Source organism: Spermophilus citellus (assembly GCF_964194105.1).
Source record: "Spermophilus citellus genome assembly, chromosome: 3".
NCBI lineage: Eukaryota > Metazoa > Chordata > Mammalia > Rodentia > Sciuridae > Spermophilus > Spermophilus citellus.
This window is the reverse complement of record NC_138184.1, coordinates 143,718,646-143,741,089: the sequence shown is the minus strand read 5'-3', so window position 1 is coordinate 143,741,089 and position 22,444 is coordinate 143,718,646. Positions and strand designations below refer to the sequence as shown.

General features: G+C 41.8%; 1 protein-coding gene across 6 annotated transcripts in view; it reads left to right on the top strand.

Annotated features, from left to right (window-relative positions):
* The window catches only part of CREB5 (cAMP responsive element binding protein 5), a 412,930-nt gene that overhangs the window by 32,080 nt on the left and 358,406 nt on the right, over positions 1-22,444 (top strand). The window contains exon 2 of one of the 6 annotated variants that reach the window (XM_081283987.1): positions 6,400-6,468. The exons of the other annotated variants lie outside the window; for them this stretch is intronic. The gene's annotated coding sequence lies outside the window, so the exon portion shown is untranslated. The remainder of the gene's footprint in view (positions 1-6,399; positions 6,469-22,444) is intronic. 6 annotated transcript variants of the gene reach the window in all.

Below are 22,444 nucleotides of genomic sequence, written 5' to 3'. Positions count from 1 at the left end.
GAGGCTGGTGTGGAGTGGCCCAGGTCTATCTTGAGCACACAATGAATTTGCATTGCAGCTAAGGCACTTTGAGCCTAGAAGTCATGCTGTCTTTTAATGTGGTAAGCAGTCTTGCCTGACCTTTGCTCCAGAGGGAGACATTATCTTTATTATACTGGACAGTAAGCAAACCTGCCCTCTGCTCTGAAGGGACAGACTAAGTCTGTCTTCTAAGAGTACTACACAAGTATGTTTGTAAAGATTCCAAAACAGAGGCCACCAGTGTGTCTAAGACAAACATAATGGTGATGGAGCCTTGGCAGATTGTGCTCCATTTTACAGAGGATCTGGGCTGAGAGAGATGAAGTCATCGATTCATTCATTCATTCATTCCAGAAATATTTATTGAGCATGTATGTGTTCAGGTCACACAGCTAATAATAGAAGAAGTGGAGTCTCAGCTATTAACTTGTCCCCTTACCCACCTAACCCCCTTACTTCCTTAGCCACCAACTCATCTTGCTTCCCAACCTAATGACTAATCATGTAAAACAGTAATCTACTTAAGATGATAATGACCCTTTGAGATAAGTGTTTCTCCAGCCATCAAATTCTCTCTCTGCAGTTTGACCCAGTCCTAGATGCCCAAATTCTAGGAGGCGTTTGCTTGAGATGTGGACATGGTGCTGGTAGATCCTGATGACATCAGAACGGTGTGTTGAGGGACTCTTTAGCAGTACATGGAAGAGAGTGGTGCTAAGAGAGTTGAAAGTTAGGTTAAACATGAATAATTTTGTTATGGGAAATTTAGTTTTTGTTGTGGTTTAGATGTGGTGTCCCCCAAAAGCTCACATGTGAGACAATGCTAAAAGGTTTGGAGAAGAAATGATTGAGTTAACCTAACCAGTGAATTAATCCCTGATGGGCTTACCTGAGTGGTAACTGGAGGCAGGTGGGGTGTGGCTGGAGGAAGTGGTTCATGGGGGTGTGGCTATGGGATATATATATATATATATATATGGGAGATATATATATATATATATATATATATATATATATATATATATATATATATATATATATTTGTATCTGGCAGGTGGAGATCTCTCTGTGTGCTTCCCTCTGCCACACTCTTCCTCACCTTGAGCCTTGAGGAATGGAGTCTTCTGTCTATGGATCGAGACCTCTGAAACCATGAGCCTCTAAATAGACTTCTCCTTCTCTATAGTTGTTCTGGTCAGATCCTTTAGTCACAGCAGTGAAAAAGTTGACTAAAACAGTTTTGTAAGTTGGGCATCAATGTCCATGCAAAATTCAGAAGAGTTTTTTTTTTTTCCTGTTGTCTTTCCACCCATTTCACCTATACTCATTTAAGCTTATATAATAGTACCATTAAATGGGGTTCTGAAGATTTGGTGGTGCCCATGCTCGCTTGGGGGCAGCCCCTTGCTATGTGTCTGAATCAGTCTGTTGTAAAACATTAAGTGATTATGAAGTTGAAATCTGGGATGTAGAGGAAGGTCTTGGCAGCACTATAACTAGAAACACCTTTTCCAAACAATGAGGCCTCTACCCCATGGAAAGGCCTCCCAAGCTGCCAGGAATCCTCTCTCAACACAGGCCCACTGGAGGCACGTCTTCTGCTGTGAACTGTTTTCCTGGGAAAATAATCAAGGTGGAGATGAGCTACTGAGGAGGGTGGGTGGCTAGAACATCTGACTTTGAACTGTGGGGAAGAAACACAGGGAAACTTAGCTGGTCAACCATCACTCCTGTCAACTAAGTTACTGCAAAGGTAGATGTCTTCCACTGGCCTCTCTCCATTAGAGGAGAAGTTGTCTAAAAACAAAAACAAAAAAAATGAAGAAGGCAGTCTGGCTGGATGTACTTACCCCTGCCACTGAATGCTTTGGTTAGGATAACACAGGGAGAGAGTCTGCCCTGCTGGCTTGCCCACCACCACACCACACACCTGAAGCTATTGGCCCTATTTCCTGAGCTCATTTCAACTCCCCCTGATGCCAGAAAAAATCTAATTAGTAAAGAATTTGAAGAAAAGAATTTGAAAGAGAACTCTTGTCACCCACAAACCAGTGCACGCTGGGGATGTGACTCCTCCAGGTGGGGCTATAACTGTCCATGGTTCCTTCCTAGTCTTCAATGTTGCACAAGAAGTTTACACATACACTTTGCAACAGAGTTGCCTCTTACAGGGCAGGTGATTCTGGATGATCCTAGAGCCATTGATTTTGCAAAAGAGTTCTTTCTTCATGTGGGCTCTATCTAGCTGCTTATAGACTAAGCTGCTGAAAGAGGAAATTTCTTTGTGGCCCTTTACAGAGAAGTCAGGTGGAGAAAGTAAATAAGAATCTTAGGAGCAGTGTTTTACTTAATAGTGAAAGAGGGTCCCCTAATTCCAAGAGAATGACAGAATGATTGCTGCTAAGCTCAGGATGTCCAACCTGTTCCTGACAATGGTAAAACCACTGTGTTGAACAAAAACCAGACAAAACCCAACAACTATGTGTGGAGCATTACCTCCATGATCCCTAGGTTCTGATCCTTTCCCCAGTAGAAGTCCTTGCATCAGCCAGGGCACGTCTCCTGCTGTGAGCTGTAAAAGATACCCATAGGCCTGTGTGTAACCTTCCAGCAGACGTCTCTCCCTCCCGCTTTGTTTCTATGGATGGTGCCTCCCAGTGTGTCCTCTGTATGTTGGGTTGGTCTGCTTGTCTCAGGTCCTCCCTCCCCTCATCTCCTGTGCACAGACTAGAGCATTCGGGGCTAACTTGGCAGCATGATGTGGCCGCTGTCAGCTTCCAAAACATGACACCAGTGAAAATATGAACCAAATGTTCCTCATATGCAAGGGTGTGAAGTCTTCTTCATCCTTCTCTCTGAGAGCAAACAGCAGGAAAGAAGTGGATGGTTTGGTGTTTCAGTCCTGGTTCTTTCTCTTAATAGCTGGGTAACATCTTCCCAACCTGATTCTTGATAAAATTACAATCTTTTTGCTCCAGGTGCCATTGGGGTTAAACAAAGTCATTTGGTGAGTACCTGCGACATGCTAGGTAGTGTGTGTGAAAATAGCTGTTCTCCTGAGCCATGAGAACCTGACAAGGCCATTTCTTATTCCTCCTGGGCCAGGCAGAGGGACCTGTCCACCTGGGCTTGTGTCTTGACTCTGTCCTTTGCTCACTCTGTGACTGTCATGGTTTGTCTGTGAGGTGTCCCCCAAAAGCTCATATGTGAGACAATGCAAGAGGGTTCAGAGGGGAAATGATCAGGTTGTGAGAGCTTTAACCCAATCCGTGGATTAATCCTTGATGGGATTAACTGAATGGTGACTGGAGGCAAGTGGGTTGTGGCTGGAGAAAGTGGTTCACTGGGGGGCGTGGCTGTGGGGTATATATTTTGTATCTAGAGAGTGGAGTCTCTCTCTCTGCTTTCTGATCATTCATGTGAGCTGCTTCCCTCAGCCACACTCTCCCACCATGATGTTCAGCCTCACCTTGAGCCCCAAAGAATGGAGTTGGCTGTTGATGAACTGAGACCTCAAAAACCATGAGCCTCCCAAAAAACTTTTCCTCCCCTAAAATTGATTTTTAGTCACAGCAGCAGAAAAGCTGACTAAAACAGTTATCTTGTTCTTTGTCTTTTTTTTTCTGGTTCTTGGATTCTTTTTTTTTTAAATTGATTTTATTTTTTTTTAAATACACGACAGTGGAATGCATTACAATTCTTATTATACATATAGAGCATAATTTTTCATATCTTTGTATATAAAGTATGTTCATGCCAATTCATGCCTTCATACATGTACTTTTTTTTGCACTACAATTCTTATTACACATATAAATCTCTGTTTGTATATAAAGTATGTTGAAACCCAATTCGTGTCTTCATACATGTACTTTGGATGATCTTGTTCTTTTAATAGCTACAAGTCCACAAAGGGAGACATTTGGACCAACTCATTCAGTGTCATTGGGTATTGGTCTCTTTAACCCTTGGCTTCAGGGGAGCCTGACCTTGCTGATGCTTCACCTTGGAGGGGTGGAGGGAAGCTGGGAGGGGCAGTCCATTCTTCACAGGAGTGCTGCTGGGGAGGGGTCTGGGTGGTGTTTGTCTGTGTGTATTTGGGGGTGGGGTGGACATGGCTGGAGGAGCAAGGTAAAGAATGTGGTGACTCAAGGGTCTTTTATTTTTCATGGCATTTCCAAAAGGGGGCCTCCGATGACATGATTATCCCTCATTCCTTGGCCATTTCAGGTAAACCTCAGGCTTTCCCTTCTTCCCACTGGCTTCTCCTTTGACTTGGAGCAGATGTTTATAAAGATTGGAATCTACTAAAGAAAGAGACGAGAAGCAGCAAGAAATTACTCGTGAGAGACCATTTGGGGGGGAAGGTCATAAGTGTGGTTATTTTTTTTTTTTATTGCTTCCAACTTTTTCTAGATCTGCTTTTTTTTAAAAAAATTTTTTCTTAGATTTCAGATATCTCAGTTTGTTTGGCCCTGACAAGATACTCAGATTCGTGGTTCTCTGGGCTCTGCATTTCCCTTCTGGACCCAGGATTCTGGGGTTGGCGGGCCAGAGCTGGTGGGTTTGTCCTCTGAAGGATTCCCCAGATACTGAAGTGAGTCTTTAACCTCCTAAATTCTTCCAGGGGCTTGGCTGGTCACCCACCAGCTGTGACTTCAAGAATGTGGGGGCTCTAAATCCTATAGTCTCTGGAGGTTGTGCATTGAGCCCAAGGAAGGGGAATTGATAAGCTAGCAAGGTTTTAAGGATATGAGGGCAAACCCAGGAACATGGTTCCTGGGACCAGGTGTTGTTAGAGCTGATTTAGTCTGATCTTTTTAATTTTATAAATGTGGAAACTAAGGCCCAGAGGAGTTCGATGTCCTTCTCATGGTCACACCACCAGGAGCAGGGTGATGGCTGGGGTATAGGCCTTGTGACATCTTCTCCTTCAGGGTTTTTTTTTTGCATTATTCTCAGCTCATACACCTAGCCTTGACTCTGGTAAAAAGGAGACTCTCTTCTTAACTAGGTCTGAACCACTTCTCACCACTCATATCTTCTTTTAAAATGGCATTTTCCTGTTCTGCATTTTGGCCAAATCTTTTCATCTTTCCTTCTCTTCTTCCTTATCATAGGTGTGCAGAGGGGTGAAGTACATCACATGCAAAAAAGTTTTAGTTAAAAATCATCTCTTCCTATGACCACTCACCATCAGAGGTGATCTTTTCTAAATTGTTTGTTTTTTTTGGGGGGGGGGTAGAGTCTGGAAGCTACTGTTCAATTTCAAATAATATGCTTAAACTGTTTATCATCTTTTTACATTTTTGGGTCTCATTGCTAAGATGTAGATGTGGTTTGTCCCTACCCAAACTCATGTTGAAACTTTCTCCCCCGTGTGATGGTATTGAAAGGAAGGGGACTAAGAAGAGATGGGGCCTGCCAGAAAGCGCCTGGCTCATGACTGCCCTGGGAAGGGATTCATGCTGGTCTCATGGAGTGGAGTGGTTAGGTCTTGCAGGACTGGATTGCTTGCCCTGGGTGTGGATTTTTGCAAAAAATGTTTGGCTTTCCTTCTTGCTTCCTTGCTCCCCATGTGATCGCTCTCTGTCTTGAGGTCCTTGCCAGAAGCCAATGTTGGTGCCATGCCCTTGGACCTCCAGAACTGTGAGCTAAATAAACTTTTACTTTGTAAAGTACCTGATCACCATTATTTTGTTATAGCAACACAAAATGGACTAAGACACTCATTGACTTTAAATCCTATTGCTTAAGATGGAGCCCTCAGACCTCCTAGGATAATCTCCTTGTCCTGCTCCCTGTTCCCACATACCTGCTTCTGACAACTCCCTGGCCACTTTCACACTGCTCAGGTGCTCTGCCTTCACATTTTGTCTCACATCTATAACTAGGTTTTCTGTGTTTTTTGTTGACTCTAATAGTTGGAAACTAATAAATAACATTTGTGCTAGAACTATGTAATTGTTGTTTGGCCAAATATTGTATTAGGATCCTTCTCCAAGGGACCTGATGTCCTCCCTGGGGGACCTCTTAAAGAGGACTACTCCTAACATCAAGGTCAAATTGAAGAACTTTCAAAAAACTTCATTGGGGGGCTGGAGATGTGGCTCAAGTGGTAGCACGCTTGCCTGGCATGCGTGAGACACTGGGTTCAATCCTCAGCACCACATAAAAATAAATAAGTGAAATAAAGGTATTGTGTTCAACTACAACTAAAAAAATAAATATATATATTTTTAAAACTTCATTGGTTGCTTAAAATCATTTGACCAAGGTTGATAACTATCAGTTTCTCCTAAAACAGTCCCTGTCAGCCTTTCCTCTAACTTTTTTCCTGCCTCTTTCTCTGTCTCCTTTGCACCCTTCACTTCACAGAGAAAACAAGCATTGTTGCTATTTTCTTAGACTTTGGGGCTGCCTGAACTGAAAGATCTGGATTGTGAGGTGAGTTGAGTCAATGATGAGATTGAATCTTTGGACTTCCTTTGGACAGCAGGAATGAAATTATACATTCCTTATGAGAAGAGGAACTGTTATTTTGGAGAATAAAATTGATATTGATGATAAGTTTTAATTTTGTCTTTTTTTTTTTTTGGTCTGTTCTTCCCAAAGGACGATGTCAGTATAATAGAAATCATTTGTTTGATGGAGCCTGTTGGGATTTATAATAATGATTCAAATGCCTTCTGTTGGAACAAGATAATAAAGAGCACAAGAGTATTTATAATATGCAAGCTGGATTTTAAATCAATTAGTGGGTATCTGAGTGCCTTATATAATATGTCACTGGAAACAGCAACTGAAGGAAGAGCGCAGAAAATCTTAAACATTATCTCAGTTCAAAATCGTGATACCTGCTGTTCTAAATTGCCATTCTGATTCTTGATTTGTATATCAAGTGAAATATTGAAGAACATAATTTACCAAGCTTGCAATTTCTCATGCTGGAGAAAATATGCAATTAGGAAATGCCCAGCATAGATTCAGGAAAGGGTATTCTAAGCAACTCAAAAGGCTGAATGTTAAACCATAATTTTCTGCAGATAACGTATCCACTTGGCTAGATGCTCCACCTCGTCACAGCTTTGCACAACTTCCTCTCTGTTCAAATGTGGATTTTGAACAGGCAAAGAGAAACATGGGGTAGAGAAGATGAACACTGTGTCTCTAAATTTTTTAAAAAAATTATTAATTTTTTTATTCATACATTATAGTTACACAAGATATTGGGGTTCATTTTCATATAATTGTACAAGCATGGACTCGAATTTAGTCTCAAATACTTTTCCTTTCCCTTCCTCCCTCCTTCCCTCCCCCATCTTATTCTCATTCCTCTCTTTTACTAATCTTTCTTCTATTTATTCATAGTTATTTTTAAAGTGAGTGCATTATAGATATACACAAAGGTGAATTTCATTTGGTATATTTGTACATGTACATAGAATAGTTTGGGTCAATTCCACGCTACCAGTCTTTGTCCTGTCCTTCCTCTTTTCCCCTTCCTCTACCACACTCATCCCCCCACCACCTTTTTATCCTTACTTTGCTCTAGCTTTTGAATATGAGAGTAAATATTCAACCCTTGACTTTCTGGGTCTGGCTTATTTCACATGGTGGATGTACTTCAATTCCATCCATTGATCAGCAAATACCATAAAGAAATGGTAATTTGCTTTCTGATATAATGGGGTGTTTGGAGTCATTGATGATGCAGGGGATGTGTCTCTCTGTGGTGTTATAAAGTTGGGAGCAGAGGAACCTCTGCTATGTGGCAAGTATGATTTACAGGTCTGTAAGGTTTCCCAGGTTCGTCAGGGTGAATCAAGCTCTTCATACCTCTAGTCAAGGTGATGTGGGCAAAAAACGTTGATTTTTCTGGTATGTTCCTAACTCTGACTGTGACCTGGAAAACTTCAGAGGGGTTTGTGGTGTGAGTATGGAGTGAGTATGGGTGCAGAAAGGGAAGCAGAAGTAAACATCCTTATTGAGGGTGGGGTCTGCAATGCCCCTGGTGGATAGGAACTCTCCCTGAATTTGTGTATTCATTACAATAACTTTATTGGAAAGTGGCAATTCTACATTGTGGCTGGTTTTTAACATTTCTCAGACCCAAAGTTACACCAGCTGTGTTGGGCTTGCTGTAGATCTTTCTGTGGTTTGGGTGTAAACAAGTAAGGTCCAGGCTGTTCCAATCTTTTATAATTGATCTGGATTCTAGCCACTTTTCTGGGATGCCCTCTGTCCTTTTGCCAAAACATGCCTGTGTGTGTGTGTGTGTGTGTGTGTGTGCGTGTGTATTCTCCTCTCCCCTGGAAAACTAGCCCTGGGCAAATCTAGTTTGTGGAGCTGTAACTTCAAAACAGCGTGATCTAAGTCTGTCTAGGTGCTGCATAGCATATGTGTGTGTATATGTGTGTGTATACACACATTCATGCAAAATACGTGTTGTGGATGTGCAGTGGAGGTGAGACAAGGTTGCTCAGGGTTTTGCATGCAGAGTATGTCAGTCTACAGAGTATGTGGGTACCCCTCTGTAGACAGTGTTGCTAACTTGATGTTTCCATCCTGAGGTTCTGGAAACCTGATGTAAATATGGGCTCCCTGTCATATTTCTTGAGGATCCCTGAACTCAAGTTCTTGAATAAGCTCCACAGGATTTCCCAAATAGAAGATGTACTTTAAAGTCTATGCACAGATAGTGCATGTGTATTTACAGCAGCCTGAGTTTGCACGAAGGTGTCCCTGCTGTGTGGTTCTGCTCTTAGTTTCCAGCTCCTAAGGGCAAGGGAAACAGGTCCCTGACCTGAATCTGTTCTCTCTCACATCATCTGCTGGTCCACTTCTAAGCCTCCCCCGCCCAGCTCAGATAGGTGATTCTGTCACGAATCTTGGCCTTACTGCGGAACCTCAGCTCTCTGCCTACAGTGGCTCAAAGTGATGTTTCCCAAACTAGGTCTTCCTGTTCTCTGGCCTCATCAGATTTAAATGAGCCTTCTTTATGACAAATAGTTGATAAAAATGGTTATGATTTTGTAACGAATTTTACAGATTGAAAGACTATCCTACCCACATAATTGAAAGAAGCCCTAAATATAATAAAGAAATAAAAGGAATGTAATTTAAATAAAATGATGTATTCAGTCAGCCTTCTGTACCTACCAGTTGTGTGTCTGCAGGTTCCATCAACTGCAGATAGAAAATATTTGGGAAAAAATTTGCATCTGTACCGAACACATATGAATATTTTTTCCTCCTCATTCTCCCCTAAATGATATGGCAAACAACAATTTATACGTGATTTACATTGTATAAGTACAGTAAGAAATCTAGAGATGATTTCAAGTATCTGAGAGGAAGTGCATAGCTTCCATGCAAATATTGCACCATTTTACATGAGGGACTTGAGCATATCTATAGAGGCTCCTAAAACCAATCCTCTGTATATATCGAGGAATATTGAATGCATATCAGTCAGAATCCTGAAAAGAAACAGCACAGTAAAAATTGTTTAGCCAAAATTTCTTGAGTGAAGGTGAGAACAGGGTTCTGGAACCAACCAAGGACAGGAAGGGTCCCAGGCATGAGCTCACACACCCCTAGGCCTGTTTGAACACAAGGGTTTTTTGAACACAAGCACTGAGATACTGTGAGAGTCGACCTGACGACCAGAATGGCTGTAAGTGATTAACAGGAGGGTAGTGTATATAGCGTGGATGGACTAAACAGAGAGTATAATTCACATCCGACAAAGGATACAGTGGATATCAAGAGATTTCATTGTGCTACCCAGAATGATTCATGATTTAAAATTTAATGAATTATTGACTTCTAGAATTTTTCATTGAACATTTTCAGACCGTGGTTAACTGTGGGTAACCAAAACTGTGGAAAGAAAAATCAAAGATAAGGGGGAATAACTGTATTTCAGTTTACAAATGCTGGGTACTACTATGTTGGAAGAGTAAATGAAGGATGAAGTTATTGTATTTTAGTTGAAGATCACCCCATGAATATGGGAAGTTGGCAGTTACAAATGTGTAGTCCCATATGGATGCCTTGTGTCAGCAACTCTAACTTTCCCAAATTATGAACGACTCTCAGGAAAGTTCCAAATAAAACCAAATGTAATCTTCTCTTAATTTCCAAGGTGCATTTCTAAATATTTCAGCACATATTAAAATCATGCAAAATGTGTTTTAATTTATACATATAACATTGAGTTAGCTTCTCATGTAATTTTTCTCCTACATGAATGAATGGCAGTTGAGAGTTGGTGGGTGGATGTTGGACAAGTATCTGTTGAGTGGGAGTGTATTGTCTATGACAAGATAATTAGCATCCCTGGGTCTCACCCACTGAATGCCCAGAGTACCTTGCAGTCATGCTAAAAAATGAAGCACCCCAACCACTTTGCACATGCCCTCAGATTTGGGCCTGCTGTGCCTTAGACTTCAGATGCTTTAGTTATGGCTGGTGACATTGAACATCTCCAATGGAATTGCTAGAGGTGTGATTCCTCCAGTGCAGTTGTGATAAAACAAAAGAAAATCTCTGTGTATTAAAGTGTTTTCTGCTCTGCCTTATTGGGGCCAAAGGGGTTTTATAAGCCTCCTTGCTGAAAATGGATCAGATCTTCAGTCAATTGTTCTTTGAAAGAGACTCTCCTCTCTTATTCCTGTTAAGCTTCCTCTCTCTTAATGTGTTTCCCTTCAGCACATCCTCCTTTAAAATTAGTGGCAGCTGTCATTAAAATGACCCAACCATGGTCACTGAGTGTCAGATTGGCCTGAACATGAGCTCCAGGGACCCTGTGGTGACAGTGGGCAGAGGCCGACTCCCTGCCGCTCCTCCATGCTGCCAGCACCCCTGTTCTCCCAGGACTTCTCTTTTCCAGGTTTCCTCTCCTCCTTGGTGGCCAGTTTGTCCCCTAGTGCTACCTTAGAGTAACTGTGGACACCATAGATGTTGGGACAGATGGCCAGTTATGTCATGATGGGATCTACCTTTGCCTCCGCCTTCCCTTCCCTTCCACTGTGCTTGTTTGTGGGTGGAGACAGCTATTGGAGCTAAGGAATGCCCTTGTCCCAGGGCACCAGATCCCACTGGGATGCACATTATTCCTAGGGATGCTGTAAGCACATATAGTGTCTTTCCAAAGAACTCTAGTACCAGTATGCAAATGGCATTTCATATATGAATAAGTTGATGTGCCACCTCCAAGGGATCTTTGTAACTTGGGAGACCTGGCTTATTGTTTTTTCACTGCTGTGGCTAAAAGACTCAACCAGAACAATTCTAGGGGAGGGAAAGTTTCTTGGGGGCTCACAGTTTCAAAGGTCTCAGTCAGTAGGCAGCAGGCTCCATTCCTCAGGGTTCAAGGTGAGGCAGAACAACATGATAGAAAGTATGGTGGAGGGAAGCAGCTCACATGATGATCAGAAAACAGAGAGAGACACCCACCACTCTCCAGATACAAAATATATACCCCAAAGTCACGGCCCCATACACCCAACTTCTCTAGCCACACCCTACCCATCTTTAGTTACCTCTTAGTTAATCCCATCAGAGGATTAATTCACTAATCAGGTTTAGACTCTCATAACCTGATCATTTCTCCTCTAAACCTTCTTGCTTTGCCTCACACATGAGCTTTTGGGGGACACCGCATATCCAAACCATAACACTTATTATAATGGAATACGTTTTGACCTGGGGCTGCTGAGCCATGGAGGACAGAGTGTAGTTGTCCCCACTTCCACAGGGATACCAAAGTGGTGAACTTACAATGACCTCAGCATGCCATCTCACTTGTCCTCAAATGGTACTGCAGACTGGGATCTGACCATCTCCCCAAGGTACATTAAGACAGGACCCCTACCAACTTTAGTTCTTTCAGTCACATAGTGAGCAGAGGTTTTCAGCATGGCATTTGACCAAAGAAGCAGGATGAGGCTAAAGTCACACATAAAACCTGCTTCAAGTACTCAGCCAAGGCTTGCTCTTGAGGCATTGAAATAGTTCACTTACCAGTAGATATATGTCAATTCCCAGGCACATTTTGCAATGTTTAACATATAGAACCTTCTGGGCTAAATTCCAGGACCTGTGAGATGGGCGAGGTAGAAAGAGCATATTACTTACCGGAGCCAGACACAAACAGAAAAGCGCATTGTGATTTGGGAGTGGAACAACAGGTGGGAAGAGGGAATCAGAAATGTCCTTTTGGTAGCATTTGAATCAAGTCTTGAAGTAACAAGATTTTAATAAATATAGAAGGGAGAAAGGGCACTGCTGACTAGTAAAAGAAAAATACGATTTGTAAATTAAATGCCAAAGGTGTGTGGTGGGCTATAGTCAGAACAATCGCTGCTAAGTAAATCTTTCATTGAAATTGTGGCAAAAGAGTCAGGATGCCAGGTATGTAGGAATGTGCATTGCAGCCTGGCAGGGGTTAGAAGGCGGAGCTGCATTACAGAGTGCCTTGACTTTCCTGCTAAGTAGTGAAGAATGCTTTGGGGCTTTAATGTTTCAGATGGGGACTGAGAAGGAGGTAATCCTAGCAACACCAGGATTTTAAGAAGATCACCTTGGGCACAGTGTGAAGGAGGGGTTGGCTAGATGAGCAGCCAGGAAGGGGGATTGTTAGCAGCCTACTGTCAGGGCTTTGGCAAGATGATCAGGCTGAAGGTGTGCACATATGTCTGTTACAGGTGGGAGCCATGTGCAATTTATACTCCTCCATGATGATGGAGACTGGTACCTCTGTTTCTCCTTTCTTCTTATTACAAAGGGTGTTGCTGACCTGGCCAACTCTAACTCCTTTAGTCTCACCAAGGCCAGGCCACAGAGGAGACCACCCCATTTTCCTTTGTGCTCTCACTGGTGTTGGGGAAGAGAAAGCACTATAATCTGTTAGAGTGAAATCATACACGGACTCTAGATCATTCTTCGGCAGGCTGCTGACTTAATTTTCCTAAGCTATAGCTAGAGTTTACATCCTCATCTCAAGAAGAAAAAAAATGTTCCCTCTAAAGCATGTACTAAAGAGAAAGGCTGAGAGGATTGATTTCCCCCCCCCCAAAGAATCCATAAATATTTACATAAGTGCAAGTTACAAATCTGTGGCTTTGAGATTATCGAATTTCACTGCTTTTACACTCGTGGCATATAAATTTCCAGTAGGCATTTGCTGGTTGTGAATGTTCAGTCTTTGGAGAATTGTCTCCTAGTTTGTTTCCTTTGCTTTTGGAAAACAAATCTGTCTTGTGCTGTTTTGAATGGGCTTGTTCCTCCTTACGGCTTGGTCATTGGCAGCCTTGTGACAATGGTTCTTAGCTGAGGGGGATTCGTGGTGATGGACTGCCGGCTCAGAGGGCACTAATGCCCCAGCCAAAAGGCTTTTTTAAAGGACTTTTTAAAAAACACAATCATTCTCTCCAGAAGGGAGCCCTAATTGGGTATAGTTCCAAGATCTTTGTGGAGTTCTTAGGTAAATGGAAAAACCTCTTTAAAGATTGAGTCCCTTTAGCACAAAAGCAGGTAAGCAGATCTTCTTTAAATATGGGTGTTGCATGTGCCCTTCCTTGCACATGGGGCATATGGAGAGACCTCCCCTGTTCTATTCTTGCCTTAATGTTACATATCTGTGCTTAGATGCTTGTATTAGTCAATTTTTCATCACTATAATGAAATACTTGACACAGGCTAATTATGAAGAAGAGAATTATTTAGCCCACAGTTTGGGAGGTGAAAGGGAATGGCACTGGTGTCAGCCCAGTTCTTTGCTGTGTCATGTCATGGCAGCTAGCAATGGTGGGCATGCATTTGGGAGCAAGCAAATCAGGATCAGAGAGAGAGACTGGGTCCCACAACCCCTTCCAAGGGCAAGGCCCCAGTGACCTAAGGGCCTCCCATTAGGCACCACCTTCCAAAAGTTCTACCACTGTCCAGGAGCAAGCACCACCCTGCATACCAAGCCTCAATCAGAAAGGACTCTTGAAGGACATTCAAGCTACTCGCAACCCAGGCCAGCGCTCCTCCTGCTGGTCTGGCTATAGTCAGAACAATCGTTGCTAAGTAAAGCTTTCATTGAAATTGTGAATTTTGCCATTGCTAGATTTTGGACTCACCTGCTAATCTCAGGGACCTAAATCTGTATATGCTAAATATCTTAAATAAACATAGGGACAAGGTCTTCCCTTGTGGCAGGCAGTAAATACTCATTTGTGGATCTAGGGTGTTGCTGATCTAAAAGTACCTCTCATCTATCTGTCTTCTGCCAAAATAATTTGAACATCTGTTTTTAAATTTGAGGAGATGCTATATAAAAAGGAAAGAAATGAATTTAATATTTCTGACAGTGAACAATGCCAGGGATTGGATGTTAAATCGATAGTCTTGGGTATATAAAATTCATTAGGAAAAGTTTGTAAAAGACTGGCTTTCAGAGAAACAGAGGAGCCATTTCTGTTTTGTCCTGGGACTCAGCTAGTTTTGACCTTGCCACTTGCAGAGGTAGGGCTGGTGGGTGGTGGGCTTAGAGCTAGGTTTGCCTCCAGCCTTAGAACAGAATCTCAAGGCAGCCTGTTAGAGTAAAGGTTTACCTTGGCACTGTGGTCTTAATGGTCATAGTCCTGTCCAGAAACATGCACTGAATGTTCAATGTCGGGGGGTGGAGAGTGAAGGGGATGGGTAATTTCCCATCATATTTCTTGCTACAGGCTAGGACTCCAGGTCGGGAAAGGGAGTTAGAAAAACACAGCATGACCCTAGCACCCCTAATTGGGATCTGTCTGACTGATTGGGTGACTAGAATGGATAGTCAGGAATAGGTACCAAGACAGAAACCTGGAGCAGAATCCTAGAGTTGGAGACAGACTTGGTTTGGGGTCTTGTGGGAAGGCCTGAGGCTGTGTCTTATATATATTATATCTTCCAGTGTTTAGCAAGATATTTGACAATGTAGTGAATATATGTTGAGTAAGCGAATTGGGAGGGTTGCAGTAGGAATGGTAGGAAGGTATCAGTTGACATGAATCTGATACCTTCATGGGTAGGAAAAGACTGCGTCCATACAGGGATCTTGGGGTTTCTCTACAGGCCATGTGGTTTGGTGAAATGAAACATGGGCTATTGTTTCAGACAGACCTGGGTTTGAATCCCAGTCTTGCAAACTAACTGTGTGATCATGGCCAATTACTTCACCTCTCTGAGCCCAACTTAAGTCACCAGTAAAATATGGATGAGATTGCATTCTTGGAAGGGGAAGGGATGTTGTGGGAATTAAATGCACGAATATAAATTAAATACCTAGGTGGTGCCTGAGACGCAGTGGGCCATGGGAGTGGCCATTCTCCGAGGAAGAATAGTGAAGGGGAGAAGCATTGGCTCTGAAAGCCTTGCTGTGGGCTGTGCTGACCCTCTTGGGCTCAGCCATCATTGCTCCCTGAGGGATGTGATGGTTGCTGATGTAATGGGCTGGGTCGATGTCGTGCAGATCTGATGACAGGACACCCACACCCTGTCACTCTCCCTGCCAAGACGGAATGCAGCCGTCAGAGCTCTGCTCCTTGCCCCACACCCTCCACATTAACGCCCCAGTGGAACTGGGCCCCGTTCTCATCCTCTGGGAAAAGTCAACATGAGCGCCTCGTGGCCGTCACGTTCTCAGTGAGGGATGTGCATCCTCCCAGCTGGCATTCAGCCGCTGTGCTCATCCCACGCCTCTCGCCCTTTGTTCAGTTATCCAGGGTTCCTGTCTCAGCAGACAGAGCTTGTGTTTGCATGCTGACAGTCCTTTCTCCTGCTTTGGCAGAGTGGGAGAGCACTGAGGATAAGACCTAGGCAAAGGGGACTTTTTTCCTATTGTAGAAATCCCCTCCCTGCAAGAAAAGTGAGACTAGCTGTAGGAACAGAGACATGTAGTGCTGGTCTTTCTTCATTAGGTCCCAGGGCTCAAGGGGTGGCTTTAGATTCTGGAATCTTATCATTAAGGGTTGCTTTAAATCCCCTTCTCTATTTCCCCCTCCCCCACACCCCTTCCCTCTGTTTTCTTCCAAGGGAGGCAGAGGGCAGGCATGGGTACACATTTATGGATGGGCTGATTGGCATGTTCTATTGAGAACATGACCTGGGTGTGCTGATGGGATGGTGGGATGAACAGTGGGAAACATGTGGTCCAATGTGTCTGGGTTTGTGCCAGCTCAGTGACATTACTCTTAGGGGGCCTGTTGTCATGCATTCATGTTTACTAGGTACTTAGTATATTCACTACACTGAACACATGCTATCTAAATGTGTATATTATCTCATTTAATCCTTGCTACTCTCTTAAAGGGTGGTCATTACTCCCTTTTTACAGATGAGGATAATGAGGCTCACAGAAGTAAATAGGTGCCCAAGAGGACTTTGAAACCAATGCTTTTCATGCCACCTCAGTTCCTGTCCCTGCGATGGCATCTTCCATTGCTGTTGCTCACACAAACCTCATTGCCTGCTAATTTCAATGGTCCACTGTAATCAGGTGACATCTGGTCTCTCTAGTCCATGGTTTGTCTTGCCTGCTTTACAGAATTGCTTTGAGGAAGAGGAATTTTGGAAAGAATTACATATTTCACAAATGTAAGAAAATCATATCAATAGAATTAAGTTTAGAAGCAGGAAATGAAATTTTGTAGGAAGAGTAGAGACAGAAATTAGAAAGAAGTCAAGAGAGAAGGTAATGGAAAATATTTATCTATAAACAGGCTTATCGTAACTGATTGCTTCACATGTGTTACTTTTATTTAAACTTCAGAGAAGCCCAACAAAGCCCACATTGGTAGTATCATTTCCCTTACATTACAGATGAGGAAACTGAGGTACCAAGAGGTGCAGTACATGCACATGCCTGGCAAACGGCAGAGCTGGAAGTGAACCTGTCATTTTAATTCTGGTTATATGAAGTGTTGCCTTCTAAGGACTTTCAGGGGGGGAGGAGAAAGCGTCATGGGAAGCCAAGAGAGGGGCTCCTAACTCATTTTTCAGGTGAGATGTCTTATCAAGATGGTGACAGCTGAGATGTTTTCTAAAAGACAAAGGAACTGGCAATACATAAGACAGGAGGGTTCAGGGCATCATGAGGAATGACCTTGTCAGAGATTTCACACTTTACCTGAGAGGACAATGAAGGATGGCAGGTGGGGGTGGTGGTGAAATCCATGGCCAGCTTTGAGTGTCATCAGTGTCCCTGTGGAAGCCCTGGAGGCCCTGTGGCAGGACCAGGTATAAGATGGTTGGATGGTGAATGTCTTGGAGTCCTGCAGACCCAACACTCAGGTCTAGAGGACCATGACTTTGCCTGACTTAGTCTTGATTTCCTTGTTTTACAAAGAATAATGACCATACTCTCCTGATAGGGTTGTGGCCCAGATGAAGTGAAATCTGTTTGTCACAGTAAGTGCTTCCTAAAGGTGGGCTCTCTGCTACCCTGTCCAGTGCAGGCAGCTGAACTAAGGTCACTCGTTTGGAAAGAATTCAGTGATGACACAGAATAAAACGCAGACACAATTTACCTTTACAAAAGCTTCAGGATGGCTTTCCTTGGCTCTCTCCAAAAGGGAGAGCAAGAGAAAGTCATGAGAGGCTGATGAGAGAGAGGGAAGCACATTCGGAAGTGAGCTTTTATCTGGGGGGACACTGTTCTTAACAAGTTCTATCCATAAAAGGGCAGAAGGGGAGCAGGTAAGAGTAAGTGAACCCCAGCGGTACGCCTACACCTGAAGACCCACCTTGCTATCTGAGCTGGGACAACGCCCAAGTCACTGTGAAATGTAGTGATTGGTCTGAGCCTCCTGCTTCAGAACTGGAAGGCGTGATCATTCAGAGAAGGGGGGAGCAGCTCCCCACAGCTCTCCATATGGGGAGCTGCTCTAGAATGCGGCTAAACTGAGGGTGGCTTAATCCACTTTCTGTCTCTGTGGATTTGCTCATTCTGGAGATTTCATGTCACTGGGATCACATAAGAGCCTGTTGGTAGTCATTGAGAAAAGGGGACAGATTTAAGAGGAGTAGAATTGAGAGGATATACCATTGTCCATGTGTGGGAGGTGGTGGGGGCAGCATTGGGAGGGGGAGGAGCCAAAGAAAAAGAAGAAGAAAGGAGAGGGTATCAAAGAGATGTAGACCCTCTAAAATTCCTCAGTGGTAGCACAATTCTAATCATAGGAGACATTGTACAAAGAAAAACAAGAAGAAAGACTTAGGGTTCCATGAGCCAAAGATCCTCATGAGCTGTGTTCAGCAAATAAATGTTCATGGTGCATGTAATATGTCCCTATTACACACACAACTGCAAGGTGAGGGTTTCTGCTTCCTGCATTTTGGGGGGTATTTTTTTCTAGCATTTGTGCTTGTTACACGATGACACTCTAAGTTTAAGGAGAACATGGATGAGAGTTATTTTCCTGCATAAGAGCTTATTGGTAGTTACAATTTTCCATTAACTCATCATGACTAGAGTCTAGAAATGAGGGTGTGATTTTTTTGAGTAATGAAATATGAATGTTTGATGTGAACTGATGGCTGACGTATGTGAGGCCATACCTCTAGGATTTTCTGTGACAGCTACAAATTCATGTCCTCATAATACTTTCCTAACAGATGGTTTGTAAAATAGCTTAATGAATGTGATTGGGTGTGTAGACTTTGTAATTTAAATAAATGAAAAAGTGGAAAACTCCCATGTTGGAATGTGTCCTGATTTTGTTTCAGAAGAGATGGGCTTTATAGCCTTAGAGAATTTAGCATGTAAACCCACTATCATTTTTTTTTTCAAAATGGGGTAAAATTTAGGAAACCAGCTTGTAGGTATATCTACATATCTACCAATGGAGATATCAGCTTTATTAAGATATGATTCATATACCATGAACTCCCCCTTTTAAGGTATATAATTCTTTTAGTATAGATTTAGAATTGTGCAACTATCACCACTATCTAATGTTAAAACATTTTCATCGCTCTGTTATTCTTTCCTGATAATCAATAGCAATCATTAATCTACTTTCTGTCATTGTGGATTTTCTCATTCTGGAGATTTTATGTCACTGGGATCACGTAAGAGCCTGTTGGTCATAGTTATGGGATCACATAATATGTGGCCTTTTGTGTCTTTGTTCTTTTTTAAATATTTTTTAAGTTATCAATGGACCCTTATTTTACTTATTTATATACTCAATGCCTCACAGATGCTAGGCAAGCGCTGTACCATTGAGCTACAAACCTAGCCCTCTTTGTTCTTTTATTTAGCATAATATTTTCAAGGTTCATCCACATGGTAGCATGTCTTATTATTTTATTCTTGTTATAGCTGAATAATGTGCAAGTGTATGATTATACCACACTTTGTTAATCCACTCATTAGTTGATGGGAATTTGGGTTATTTCTACTTTTTTATTATTATGAATAATGCTGCCATGAATATTCATATACAAGTTAACAGGTTTTTGTGTGGATCTGTGTTTTAGATTCTTTCTGATGTATTACCAGGACAAGAATTGTGGATCATCTGGTAATTCTGTTGAACTTGGTCTCTCACTGTGCTTTTGGTTTGCATTTTCCTAATAACTCAAGATGTTGAACATCTTACGTACTTATTGATCATTTGCATGTCTTCTTTAGAAAAATGTCTATTTGAATAATATATCCCTATTTTTTCTTTTTCTTTGATGAATGCCAAGAGTTCTTTATATATTCTATATCCTAGACCCTTATCAGATATGTTTTGCAAATACCTTCTCCCATTCTGTGGATAGTCTTTTCACTTTCCTGATGGCTTTCTTTGAAAAACAAAGGCTTTAATAAATTCAGTTTAGCTATGTTTTCCTTTATAGCTGGTATTTTTGATGTTACATCTAAGACTTTATTGCCCAACCCAAGGTCATAAAGATTTATGCTTATGATTTCTTCTAGTTCTATAGTTTTACTTCTTGTATTTATTTCTGTGTTTGACTTTAGGTTGATTTTTGTGTATGTTGTGAAGTAGAGGTCCCACTGTATTATTTTACTGGCTATCCAGTTGTCCAGGCACTATTTGTTATAAAGATCCTTTTCCCCCTCAATTGAATGATCTTGGCATCTTTCCTGAAAATCAACTGTTGATAAATGCAATGGTTTGTTTCTGGACTCTTAATTTTATTCCAGGAGCTCTGTCCTACACCACCAGTAGCCAGTATTGCACTGTCTTGATTACTATTGCTTTAGAGTGAGTTTTGAAAGCAGAGAAGGTGATTCCTCCAACTTTGTTCTTTTTTTTTTTTTTTTTTTAAAGTTTGCAAATTAATATGTTTTTATTTACTCATTCTGGGATGTTTGTCTATATATTCTATTTAGCATAATTCATTGATAAATTAATCTTTTGTAATTACAAGGCTAGAAACAATTTATTTTCATTTAAATACATTACTTAATTTTAAAATCTAAATGCATCATAATTCAAAGTTAATTCCAGAGTCTTTTGTTAAATTATTTTATTTTATTTTTTTCTTTTTTTTTTATTGATTATTTATCGCATTACATAGTTCATGATATATCATCTTTCATACATTAGACTCAAATTGTGCTTTGAACTCCCATTTTCACCCCAAATACAGATTGCAGAATCACATCTGTTACATATTCGCATTTTTACATAATGCCATATTAGTGACTGTTGTATTCTGCTACCTTTCCTATCCCCTACTATCCCCCCTCCCCTCCCCTCCCCTCCCATCTTCCCTCTCTACCTCCCCTGCTGTTGTTCAATTCTCTCCCTTTTTTTTTTTCCCTCCCCCTTGCCCCTCATAACCTCTTATAATTTTATGTATCCTTGAAGGTCTCCTACCATTTCCATATGCTTTCCCTTCTCTCTCCGTTTCTCTCCCCCCATTCATCTTTGTTTACTGTAGTCTTTTCCTCATGCTCTTTCTTCCTGTTCTGTTCTTAGTTTTTCTCTTTATATCAAAGCAGACATTTGGCATTTGTTTTTTAGGGCTTGGCTAGCTTCGCTTAGCATAATCTGCTCTAATGCCATCCATTTCCCTGCAAATTCTATGATTTTGTCATTTCTTAGTGCTGCATAATACTCCATTGTGTATAGATGCCACATTTTTTTTATCCATTCATCAATTGAAATAAGATACTTGGGAATCAACCTAACAAAAGAGGTGAAAGATTTATACAATGAAAACTACAGAACCATAAAGAGAGAGATAGAAGAAGATCTCAGAAGATGGAAAAATGTACCCTGTTCATGGATAGGCAGAACTAACATCGTCAAAATGGCGATATTACCCAAACTTCTCTACAGGTTTAATGCGATGCCAATCAAAATCCCAATGGCATTTCTTGTAGAAATAGACAAAGCAATCATGAAATTCATATGGAAAAACAAAAGACCCAGAATAGCAAAAGCAATTCTAAGCAGGAAGTGTGAATCTGGAGGCATAGCGATACCAGAGGTCAAACTGTACTACAAAGCAATAGTAACAAAAACAGCATGGTACTGGTACCAAAACAGGTGGGTAGACCAATGGTACAGAATAGAAGACACAGAGACTAATCCACAAAGTTACAACTATCTTATATTTGATAAAGGGGCTAAAAGCATGCAATGGAGGAAGGATAGCATTTTCAACAAATGGTGCTGGGAAAATTGGAAATCCATATGCAACAAAATGAAATTGAATCCCTTTCTCTCGCCATCCACAAAAATTAACTCAAAATGGATCAGGGAGCTAGGTATCAAATCAGAGACACTGCGTCTGATAGAAGAAAAAGTTGGCTACGATCTACAAATTGTGGGGTCAGGCTCCAAATTCCTCAATAGGACACCCATAGCCCAAGAGTTAACAACAAGAATAAACAAATGGGACTTAATTAAACTAAAAAGTTTTTTCTCAGCAAGAGAAACAATAAAAGAGGTAAATAGAGAGCCTACATCCTGGGAACAAATCTTTACCCCCCACACCTCCGATAGAGCCCTAATATCCAGAATGTACAAAGAACTCAAAAAATTAAACAATAAGATAACAAATAACCCAATTAACAAATGGGCCAAGGACCTCAACAGACACTTCTCAGAGGAGGACATACAATCAATCAACAAGTACATGAAAAAATGCTCACCATCTCTAGCAATCAGAGAAATGCAAATCAAAACCACCCTAAGATACCATCTCACTCCAGTAAGATTGGCAGCCATTATGAAGTCAAACAACAACAAGTGTTGGCGGGGATGTGGGGAAAAGGGTACACTTGTACACTGCTGGTGGGACTGCAAAATGGTGAGGCCAATTTGGAAAGCAGTATGGAGATTCCTGGGAAAGCTGGGAATGGAACCACCATTTGACCCAGCTATCGCACTTCTCGGACTATTCCCTGAGGACCTTAAAAGAGCGCACT